The following is a 13146-nucleotide window of genomic DNA, read 5'->3' as shown; positions in this document are numbered from 1 at the left end:
CAGACATAACATTATTATAATATAATTGTCACCTTAATCACTCAAGTGGGATACGTGATTTATGAGTTAATGCGATTTAAAAAAAAAATTAAGATAAAGTACATTTGAACTTTGAAGAATGAATAAGAAAACAGTGTAGGAACTGTAAGATTTATGGGTCACATATGTAATTAATTAATAAAGCGTGTTAGGGTCATTATATAATTAGCCAATAAACTAGGGGTCAAATAATATATAATAGTTTATGGCTAAAGAGCATAATAGTTATGAAAATTAATAGTGTAGATACCAGGCAGTTTCTAATTTAATGAGGGGCTGAATTGGAAATACTGCAATTTGGGATATAACTAATAATAGTTATATATAGGGGTAATGGTCCCCAAGGCAAACACAACAAGACTATTCAGTTTCAAAACCCTAAAGGAGAAAACTCTCTGGTTCTCTCTATCCCCATCAAGAGAGCAAGGTCTTCAGGGTGTTTTGCTGAGGAAGATCACCCAACCCATTGGCTCTATCATCATCATCCCAGGATTTCATTAATGGCAATTCCCACAGGTACGCTTCCGCCTTTGGCTATTCATCATGTAATTGACATGGATTGTTGAGCACAACGTTATTAAGGTTTTTTCAACAATTGGTATCAGAGCCTACCATGTTTAATTCATGATGAAATTCGGTTATTGTCTTTGTTTTAAGATGGAATTTGGGAATTTTGATATATATATTACGGAATCCATATTTTTAACGTGTTTGAAAAATTAGGGTTTGTAATTTGGGAATTTGGGAATTTTGATATATATATTATGGAATCCATATTTTTAACGTGTTTGAAAAATTAGGGTTTGTAATTTGGGAATTTGGGAATTTTGATATATATATTATGGAATCCATATTTTTAACGTGTTTGAAAAATTAGGGTTTGTAATTTGGGAATTTGGGAATTTTGATATATATATTATGGAATCCATATTTTTAACGTGTTTGAAAAATTAGGGTTTGTAATTTGGGAATTTGGGAATTTTGATATATATATTATGGAATCCATATTTTTAACGTGTTTGAAAAATTAGGGTTTGTAATTTGGGAATTTGGGAATTTTGATATATATATTATGGAATCCATATTTTTAACGTGTTTGAAAAATTAGGGTTTGTAATTTGGGAATTTGGGAATTTTGATATATATATTATGGAATCCATATTTTTAACGTGTTTGAAAAATTAGGGTTTGTAATTTGGGAATTTGGGAATTTTGATATATATATTATGGAATCCATATTTTTAACGTGTTTGAAAAATTAGGGTTTGTAATTTGGGAATTTGGGAATTTTGATATATATATTATGGAATCCATATTTTTAACGTGTTTGAAAAATTAGGGTTTGTAATTTGGGAATTTGGGAATTTTGATATATATATTATGGAATCCATATTTTTAACGTGTTTGAAAAATTAGGGTTTGTAATTTGGGAATTTGGGAATTTTGATATATATATTATGGAATCCATATTTTTAACGTGTTTGAAAAATTAGGGTTTGTAATTTGGGAATTTGGGAATTTTGATATATATATTATGGAATCCATATTTTTAACGTGTTTGAAAAATTAGGGTTTGTAATTTGGGAATTTGGGAATTTTGATATATATATTATGGAATCCATATTTTTAACGTGTTTGAAAAATTAGGGTTTGTAATTTGGGAATTTGGGAATTTTGATATATATATTATGGAATCCATATTTTTAACGTGTTTGAAAAATTAGGGTTTGTAATTTGGGAATTTGGGAATTTTGATATATATATTATGGAATCCATATTTTTAACGTGTTTGAAAAATTAGGGTTTGTAATTTGGGAATTTGGGAATTTTGATATATATATTATGGAATCCATATTTTTGTTGAGATGGAAAAACGCTTTGTAAAAAGTGATAAGGCTGAAACAAGTTCTTTGCTTCAGAATTTAATTTCCATGAAGTATCAAGGCAAGGGAAATATAAGAGAGCACATTATGATGATGTCCAACATTGCTTCTAAGCTTAAAGGTCTAAAGCTTGAGTTGTCAGATGACTTACTCATTCATTTAGTATTGCTGTCTCTTCCTTCGCAATTCAGTCAGTTTAAGGTGACTTATAATTGTCAAAAGGAGAAATGGACTCTTAATGAGCTCATTTCATTATGTGTGCAAGAAGAGGACAGGCTGAAGCAAGATAGGACTGAAAGTGCTCACTTTACTAGCATCTCTAAAGACAAGGGCAAAAGGAAAAGAATTGAGGAGCCCAAGAACAAAGCTGCTGCTAAGGGTCCAGAACAAAAGAAGCAGACTAAGGATAACAACTGCTTCTTCTGCAGGAGTTCTGGACACGTGAAGAAGGATTGTGCCAAATATCACGCTTGGCGTGTTAAGAAAGGTATGATTCTGTCTTTGGTCTGTTCTGAGGTTAATTTAGCTTCAGTACCTAGAAACACTTGGTGGTTAGACTCTGGTGCAACTACTAACATCAGTGTTTCAATGCAGGGTTGCCTGAACTTCCGAAAGCCTAGTGATACTGAAAGATGGATCTATGTAGGAGATGGGAAGAAGGTAGAAGTTGAAGCCATAGGAAAATTTAGATTATTATTAAGTTCCGGTCATTATTTGGATTTAAAAGACACTTTTGTTGTACCGTCATTTAGACGGAATTTGATCTCTATTTCTTATTTGGACAAATCAGGATATTATTGTTCATTCGGGAATAAAGAATTTACTTTGTCTTTAAATTCGAATGTTGTTGGAACCGGTTTACTTTCTGGTTATGATAATCTTTATTTGTTGGAAACTGTGGCTAACTATAATGAAACCTTGAATGTGGAATCACGTGGTACTAAGCGGAAAATTGACAATTTCAATTCAGGGGTGCTTTGGCACAAGCGTCTAGGTCACATCTCTAAAAATAGAGTTGAACGACTTGTGTCAGATGGAATTTTAGATTCCATTGACTTCACAGACTTTAACGTTTGTGTAGCATGCATTAAAGGAAAACAGACTAAAGATAAGAAATTAGGCGCATATAGAGCTACAGACGTCTTAGAATTGATACATACGGACATCTGTGGGCCATTTCCAACTCCTTCTTGGAATGGTCAACAATATTTTATATCATTCATAGACGATTATTCTAGATATGCCTACCTTTACCTAATTCACGAAAAGTCCCAATCAATAGACGTGTTCAAATCCTTTAAGGCAGAAGTTGAGAATCAACTTAATAAAAGAATTAAAAAGGTCAAATCTGATCGTGGTGGTGAATACTACGGCAGATATGACGGTTCAGGTGAACAACGTCCGGGACCATTTGCCAAATACCTAGAGGAATGTGGAATCGTCCCACAATACACTATGCCGGGGTCACCCAGCATGAATGGTGTAGCTGAAAGACGAAACAGGACTCTTAAGGATATGGTAAGGAGTATGATTTGTCATTCCACCTTGCCAGAGTCACTCTGGGGAGAGGCATTAAAAACAGCAGCATACATTCTTAATAGAGTACCAACTAAGGCAGCGGCTAAAACACCTTATGAGCTTTGGATTGGGCGTAAGCCTAGTCTGAAGCACCTTCATGTTTGGGGATGTCCAGCTGAGGCAAGGCCTTATAGGCCGAATGAAAAGAAATTTGAACCCCGAACAATTAGCAGCTATTTTATAGGGTACTCAGAAAAATCAAGGGGCTATAAATTTTATGATCCTAATTTGAGAACAATTTTTGAGACGGGAACGGCAACGTTCTTTGAGGATATTGAGTTTGGGGGGAAGATTAAGGTTAAAGATTTTGTCTTTGAGGAAGAATCGGTAACAATTCCAGAACTGATTCTTCCACCAATTGACTTTCCCATTATTGAACAAACTCAAGATGATCTGGTTGTTCAGGAAGAACAAAATCCAGATCAAATTCAAGATCCTCAAGAACAAGTGCCTCAAGAGCCAGCTCCATTGCGGAGATCCACTAGAGAAAGGAAAAATGCTATTTCGGATGATTATGTAGTATTTATCAATGAGGTAGAGGAAAATGTTGGCATGACGGAAGACGACCCAGTCAACTTTCATCAAGCCATGCAAGATTCTCGTTCAGATAAGTGGATCGAAGCAATGAATGAGGAGTACAAGTCTATGCAAGACAATTCAGTTTGGGAACTTATCCCATTACCTGAAGGAAAGAAACCCATTGGTTGCAAATGGATTTTTAAAACCAAGCGGGATTCCAATGGTAATGTGGAGAGATATAAGGCACGTCTTGTAGCTAAGGGTTATACTCAAAAGGAAGGGATTGATTATAAAGAGACTTTCTCTCCGGTTTCATCGAAGGACTCTTTAAGAATAATCATGGCTCTTGTTGCTCACTTTAATTTGGAGCTTCATCAAATGGATGTAAAAACAGCTTTTCTCAATGGCGACATTGATGAGACGATCTATATGGTGCAGCCAGAAAACTTTGTGTTGGGAGACCCAAAGAATATGGTGTGCAAACTAAGAAAATCCATTTATGGGCTAAAACAAGCTTCTCGTCAATGGTACCATAAATTTCATCAAGTAATTCTCTCATTTGGTTTTGAGATGAATACAGTTGATGATTGTGTGTATCATAAGTTCAGTGGGAGCAGACATATTTTCCTGGTCTTGTATGTTGATGACATACTGCTTGCCACTAACGATATAGGCATGTTGCACGAAACTAAGAAATTTCTATCAAAGCATTTTGAGATGAAAGATCTTGGTGACGCCTCTTTTGTATTAGGAATTCAGATACACCGAGACAGATCTCGAGGTATTCTTGGATTGTCACAAAAGAGCTATATCGATAAGGTTCTCAAAAGGTTTGGGTTACAGGATTGCAAACCAGGGGACACCCCAGTTGCTAAGGGAGACAAGTTTAGTCTCAAACAGTGCCCTAAGGGAAGTTTGGAAATTCAAGAAATGCAAAAGATCCCTTATGCTTCAGCTGTAGGGAGTCTTATGTATGCCCAAGTATGTACGCGTCCAGACATAGCGTTCATAGTAGGGATTTTAGGCAGATATTTAAGCAATCCAGGTCTTGACCATTGGAAAGCAGCCAAGAGGGTCATGAGATATTTGAAGAGAACAAGAAACTACATGCTCACATATAGGAGGTCAGACCAGTTAGAGATCACTGGGTACTCTGACTCGGATTTTGCGGGATGCCAAGACAGCTTAAGATCAACTTCAGGCTATGTCTTTCTGTTAGCTGGTGGAGCAGTTTCTTGGCGTAGTGCCAAGCAAGGTCTTACTGCTTCATCAACCATGGCAGCAGAATTCGTAGCAATTCATGAGGCATCTGACCAGGGCATTTGGCTGAGAAATTTTGTCACGGGGCTGCAAATAGTTGAAGGGATTGAAAGACCACTCAAGTTGTATTGTGACAATAGATCAGCAGTCCTGTATTCTAACAATAATAGGAGCTCAACCAAGTCAAAGCACATTGACATTAAGTTCCTAGTTGTTAAAGAGAAGGTACAAAGTGGACAGATATCCATAGAACACTTAAGGACAAACTCCATGATTGCGGATCCACTCACTAAAGGTCTACCACCCAAGGTCTTTCATGAGCATACTGCTCACATGGGTGTGCTACAGTTTGAGGAATCTTGATTTTAGTGGGAGTTTCGTCCATTATGTAATTCATGTTCTATGTTTAATTGTAAAGTACAAATACATTGTATTTGGACTTTCTGATCAGAAATAAAGTTTAAAGTATTCAGTTTTTGGTTACTTTGTACATTTAAGTTATGGTATGATCTCATTCGATAAAGTAGGACCAGTTGAAAATTGACATGCATTGACCAACTTCATGTAATTTTCATGCTACACTTTTCATAATGGGTCTATGTCATTTAGTTGTGTCAGTACGGGTGATCATTGATGGGTTTAGTTATGCTTATTATGACGAAAGCCTCTTTGGTTCCATGTGCTGATATGATTAATGGACGGGACAATTTGGATTATACTCAAGGTAATTATAATGACATTTATTGACGTCATAAAGTCTAACACACTCCTAAGGATACATGTGTGACCAGTGGGAGATTGTAAGATTTATGGGTCACATATGTAATTAATTAATAAAGCGTGTTAGGGTCATTATATAATTAGCCAATAAACTAGGGGTCAAATAATATATAATAGTTTATGGCTAAAGAGCATAATAGTTATGAAAATTAATAGTGTAGATACCAGGTAGTTTCTAATTTAATGAGGGGCTGAATTGGAAATACTGCAATTTGGGATATAACTAATAATAGTTATATATAGGGGTAATGGTCCCCAAGGCAAACACAACAAGACTATTCAGTTTCAAAACCCTAAAGGAGAAAACTCTCTGGTTCTCTCTATCCCCATCAAGAGAGCAAGGTCTTTAGGGTGTTTTGCTGAGGAAGATCACCCAACCCATTGGCTCTATCATCATCATCCCAGGATTTCATTAATGGCAATTCCCACAGGTACGCTTCCGCCTTTAGTTATTCATCATGTAATTGACATGGATTATTAACAGGAACACCTTCTGGGACCAAATAGAGAGGGGGAAGAGGCTAAAAACATCATTAATGGATTTTAAATAACATACTTTAACAAAATGTGACCGAATTGCTGCCATTATATTGCGCTTCTGGTCCCCAAAAACATATGTTCATAGAAAACTAAACGATAACGAAAGAAAGTAATTGCATTATGCATATAATTGACCCAATTTTAATTCAGGCCCAGCACTTTGTCATGCATTATCTTCATCTTCATCATAAAGAACCATTTGTGCCTAATATAGTAGTATGTCGTGATTCATGTGATACTATCACTTACCCACATATTTAATATTGTTTACTTTCAACAATGTTAGGGAGTCTAGACTCTTTAGCAGCTTCAGAGAAACGAATTAAACGTTTATAATTGAACTGTGACATCAGATGTTCACTCAAAACCTTAAAATAATGAGTTTATGATCGATTTAAGCTCCAAACTAATTAAATGATTTTAGGCCTCCAAAAAACAATTACCTTTTCATGTTTATTTAGACCTAAAAAAGTAAAAATAATTAAGTAATATGAGAAAAATAAATTGTCTCACAATTATAAAAATAAAATAAAATCATCGACATATTTAATTAAAATATTTTGCATATCATAAAACAAAAAGGTAGATTTTAAATAAAATTATAATAAAATATTGTTGGTATTGTTTTACAAGAATTTTTGTTTAAAATTTTAAAAATGTGTGAGGTCTCGGGTTCAAATCCGAAACAAGATGTTCAACTTAACAATATCGACATTTGTCAATTGAGCTACTACTTAAAGACTCACAAGACTTTGCTTTAGCTCTCAATAAGTGTCGAGTCGGTCCTGAATTGGTATATGAGTCATTTCTCTTATATAACAAACATTTCATCTACTCTTAGTCGATGTAGGACTTACCACTCGCACTTGAATTCCAATAATCTCTAATACTATTTGTTGGGGAGTCTAGGGGAGCATCGGAAACAACAATGATTTAAACGTCCAACATCTCTAAGAGACTTTAACATCACATCCATCCAAAACCTTAAGATAATGGGTATATGAATTACATCTCTTAAATATTCTAACATTTCCTCCATTATTAGTTGATATGAGATTAATCATTCACACTTGAATTCGAACAACATCTTTTTCTCTAAGAATCTAGGGACGAAATTCAAATACATTGACATGATAGAAAAAGATAGATATTATAGATCCAAACTTGCACCCCTAATACATTATATGTCCACGCAATCTTTTGTTCTTTTAAGCTTAAACTTTGAATTTCTTTAATTATAATTTATAGTGAAATACTTATTTTGTTCTTAAGAACCTAGCGAAGAAATTCACACACACACACAATATATAAAATAAAGTATTATTGATTCAATTTCGCATCTCACATATCAAATACTTCTGCAACCTTTTACAATATGAATTGCACTCGTGAAAAGATAAAACATGTTTCTAATAATTGATCTTTCATTTTTTTTTTGGTTTTTCATATTTTGATGGAAAAATATGTTTCTAGTAATTTATCTATATATATTACTATATTTTTACTCTTTTATCTTTTAAGATATTTATTTGAGTCTTTTATATTTTGTAAGTTATATTCATGAGCTAATTTAGTACTCCTCTCGTCTTATAAGAAGAAAAAACAAACATCTTCAAGACAAAAGAGATTCATACAATGTGTTATTGACATTAAACGCTTTTGCACCCACTAATTTGAAAATTAATCATAGTTTTAATAAAAATAAAAGAGTATAAAAGACACTTAAGCAATAAATGCATCTTGAAATTTTTAATTTTTTTTTATATATAATACAAATTTTACAATAATTTTCTTATATAAGGGACTAGAAGGAGTATTACCTAATATCACAAACTTACATAAACGAGTCCACTAGTGTACACATTTTTTTACATGAACCAAACTTCATTAAATAATGATAAGAGTAAAAACTCATTTTAGACATTAAAAAAATTATGAGATTTAATTTATTTCTTTAGAAAATAAAGGCAACTTTTAGTCCTAGAGAAAATGAAAATTAGACAACTTAGTTTATTCATTCTTTATAATTTGTTTGGTTGATAAACAAAAGATGAAGGAAAAAATAAAGTAAAAAGAATATAAAATGAATAGAAAAAAGTTGATTATTTAATAGCCTAGTATTAAAGAAAATGAAAATAAATTATGATAAAAAAATAGGTGTCTTTATAAAATGACATAAATATCTTTAAGGAAAAATATATAATAAGAAGAGTAAAATATATTTCATTACAATCAATACAAATAAAATAAATAAATAAATAAATAAATATAAAGATAATAAATATATAGAATAAATTATGGAACAACGAAAATATTTTAATTTAATAAATTATAATTATTATATTTTTATTCTGTTTATATTTCCTAATTTTTTTAATTATATATAATATTTTGTTTAAGACATTTATATCATTTTACTAATAAGATTGATGTTGGGGATTTGGAGGTGGATGATTTGTGGGTTTGAGTGGAGTGGAGAAAAGAAGAGAGGTAGAAGACCATTAGAAAAGGTGAAAAAGATAACCACTAAAGTGGGGAGCAGGATTTGGCTCAGGATTACCCATTGTTAATTCCAAGGTTTTTCTAAATTTGAAAGTTTCCACTTAGTAAGTTTCCATACCAAGGCTCAATCTAATTAAGTCCGTAGCGTCTACCAATTTCGCCATATCCCTCGATTTTTCTTTGAGATTGAGATCTCATTAGGATGTTTTTTCATAGCACGAGAGCAATAACGGGACAAATGTTTTTTAACTTAAAATCTAAAAGTAATAGATATATTATTGGTCACCCTTTTTATATATATAATATTTATCACATTCATTGTCGATGTGAGACTTAACTATTTATGTTTGAATTTCAACAATCTCCACCTCATGTGTGAGTCTCACACATCTTATATTCTTCTACCGTTGTTGTTACCAATGAAATCTACCTCAAGGATGTGGAAGAAACACCAGGTCAAATACTACATAATCTATAAAAGACTTTGACACCACATTTCAACCAAAAACTTTAAGATATTAAATTATGCATATGAGTCATCTCTCTTATATATCCAACATTTATCACATTTATAGTCAATGTAAAATTTAACTACTCACTATTAAATTCCAACCGAAAAAGAGGATGGCAGCCACCAAATGAGAGACGTAGTATTCGATTCACTGTTATACAAGTTGTTTGGTCAATAAAACTATTCTATAACTTATAAAATATATTTTTTTAAACTGACTAATAAAATATAAATCACTAAAATCATTCTTTTAAAATATAAATGATGAAAATAAAAACGAGATAAAAGATAAAGTACTAAAGACATGTTTTAGCCTTTATTTTTATCCAACAACATTTGAGAGCAACAAGAATAAAGAACACATATTCTTCAAGTAGCTCATTGTTTTGTATCATAATAATACATTTGTCAACAATATCCTAATATTTTACACAATCACTATCCATACGAAAATGCATGCTTTTTGAAACCTGTGAGTCCTTCATGTAATTCTTTTTTACTCTCGGAGAACCTGAAAGGTGCCACTTGCCATCAGGAAAATAAAGTGTTGCTTACATTATACATTATCAAGGGTAGAGTTGGTTGTGTGATTGTCCATTTAATCCGCTTCATATAAACGGCATGTTTAATGGATTGGGTTGGTTTGTGTACACTTTTACATTTAAATTTGTTATCTCTTCGATCAACGTAAAAATATAATTTTGTTTTTTTATGAAATTTTTAAAATTTTAAAAAATTTATCATAATTTTCAAATATTTGAAATAAAAAAAAGTAAGTAAACTTAAATTTTTTATACCTTCGAAATAAATTCGAGAGTTTTGAAATAAATTTTTTCAAATTTAGAAACTTTCAAGACTTTCCAAATTTTTAAAATGTAATCCTTATTTCGAAAATTTGAAACTTCAAAAAATATTCGAAACTTTTGGAAGTTTCAAATTTTCGAAACAAGGATTACATTTCAAAAAAAATTTGGAATATTTCGAAAGTTTCCAAATATAAAAAGTCTTAAAAGTTTCAGATTACTCGAAACTTTTAAAAATCAAGAAGATTTCTATTTCAAAACTTTCGAATTGTTCGAAACTTAAAAAAAATAAAATTATTTCGATGGTATGAAAAATTCAAGTACCACTTACTTTTTTTATTTCAAAATTTTGGAAATATTCGAAAGTTAAGATGAATTCTTTAAAGTTTCAAAAAATGGGTGAAAAAATAAGTGTTAAAAAAATTGAAAATTCTATAGAATGAAAAAATTGTATTTTCATGTTGATTGAGGAGGTGATAGATTTAAGTGTAGGAATGCATGGTAGAATACTGCAAGTTGTGATATGTTTGTCCAATTGTTCACCATGTGTTTGTCGACTAAACGGTTGATCCAACAATAATTAAAATAAATAAAATCACCTTTTTGTGAGGAAAAAAATATGGCATTATAAAATTGATATTGTTTTAATCATTTTATGTTAGTAATTTGTAAGTACCAAAAAATAAAAGAGCCACTGATCAAGTCTAATATTTCAAACCAATATTAACAGTCTAATAAAAAAAAAGTTACATTTTTCTTTGGAAGTACACTTTCAAAGTGTACTTTGAGTGAGGAAAGAAGTTTCCATTGGTTCTAGGTACTCTGGCACAAAATATAGACTTCTTCACACTTGTATTTTCTGATAAGCTGAGAATAAAAACTCAGTATTTCTCTTGGATCCTACCCAATCTACAGTTAGGTCCACAAGTGAGTCAAAGTAGTCAGATGTTTATATTTTTTAATCATTTGGGGTGATTTTTCCTTTCTTATTTTGAAATTTTTAAAAATTAAAATCAGTTTCATTTTTTAGTTTTTAATTTTAATTTTGAATTTTAATTCTTACTTGAATTTCAGTTTTTATTTTATTTGTGAATTGAATCACTCATTTTACCTATCTTATTATGAATGCACCAAATATAAAAAACATTGACATATAAAAATAATTAAATAATTAAAAAATAAAAATTAAATATTAGTTTTTAATTATTTTATAATATTTCAAATATTGTAAGATTATAATTTATTGAATTATAGTAATTTTAGTAATAATGATTAAAAGTAGTAGTTGTGGAAAATGATTATCACAATAGTTATTGATTGTCGAAGGTGGCTACAGCGTCAAAAGAGACATTTGATAGTCAGAGGTGGTGGTCAAAGCATGACCGACAATGTATGTAGTTGGAGGTGGGTGGTCAATGGTGGGGGTGGCGATGGTCGGAGGTGATAATGGCGGTGGCAGTTGTAAGAGGTGGGTGGTCAGTAGTATTGGCAATGGCCGAAGGTGGGCGGGTGGTGATAATAGAAGTGATTGGATATGGTGGTTAGTGGTGATAACATTGGGCAGAGGTGAGTGGTTGGTGATGGAAGATGGCGATTGGAGTTCTATAAGAGGTGGTGGAAGATAGTTGGCTGGTGATGTTGGTCAGAAATGGATGGTCAATAGTAATGGTGGCGGTCGAAGATGGTAGTGACAATTGTTAGAGGTGGGTGGCCAGAGGTGAGTGGGAGGTATAATGGATGTGGTTAGTGGTGGTCGGAGGTAGATAGTCGGTGATGATGAGGGTGGTCAGAGATAGTTGTCGGAAGTGGTGGTCGGTGGTTGGTAGAGTGATACTTATGTCTAATAATGGTGACATGTTAATTTTAAAATAAAAAAATAAAAACAAGAATTATAAAACTTGTTTTTTTTTTTTTTTTTTAAGTTTTTAGGAAAAATAATTTTTAAATTTAAATAAAAAAAACCAACTCAACTCTATTTTAGCCGAACATGTTTTGATTTTGTAAATGACTTTTAAAACCAAAAATTAGAAACTGAACCACTCCGAACGAGCCCTAAATTTCTACATTGAATACCAATTCAACTTTTTTGTTTTGTTTATACTTTTTATCTTCTTATTCTATCATTTGTGTACTCATGTAAGAAACACGTAATCTTGGACAAGTTTGCATGCAATAAAGAATTAAGGAAAACTTCATCGTCTAATTTTTTGACGCAGATTATTTTCTTTATGTCTGAAAATTATATTGTGTCTTAATATTTGTCTCTCTCCTATAACACTATCTATCTTATCTTATTTTCATCTCTATTGCACTTTTATATATCTTTTGTTATAAGTTAGTTTATATTCAGTTAGTTGAGTTAATTCAGTTAGCTAATTGGATAAGCTTTCAGTTTCATTGTATTATGTTAGACAACTAACAGACTTGTACTCAGGCCTATATAAATATATTGCCAAGCTTAATGAATAACAAGTCAGTATATTTTTACCTTAGAATTGGTACCAGATCCCCACACAGGTCCTGAGGCATAAAGAAAAAACATTGCAGTTTTCTTTCTTATGAAAAGTTTGTTACAACACTCATTTCTTTTTTCTGCTTGAGCAAGAATCTCTTGTGTTTTCTTCATCATGACTGATTCAAGCACCATTATGCAACCTACGGCTCCAAAGTTTGATGGCTTCTAAGATCACTAGGCAATGTTGATGAAAATTTGTTTCACTTCAAGGGGGGG

Source organism: Cicer arietinum, chromosome 3 (assembly GCF_000331145.2).
Source record: "Cicer arietinum cultivar CDC Frontier isolate Library 1 chromosome 3, Cicar.CDCFrontier_v2.0, whole genome shotgun sequence".
In the NCBI taxonomy this organism is placed as follows: domain Eukaryota; kingdom Viridiplantae; phylum Streptophyta; class Magnoliopsida; order Fabales; family Fabaceae; genus Cicer; species Cicer arietinum.
This window is presented reverse-complemented; position numbering follows the sequence as displayed.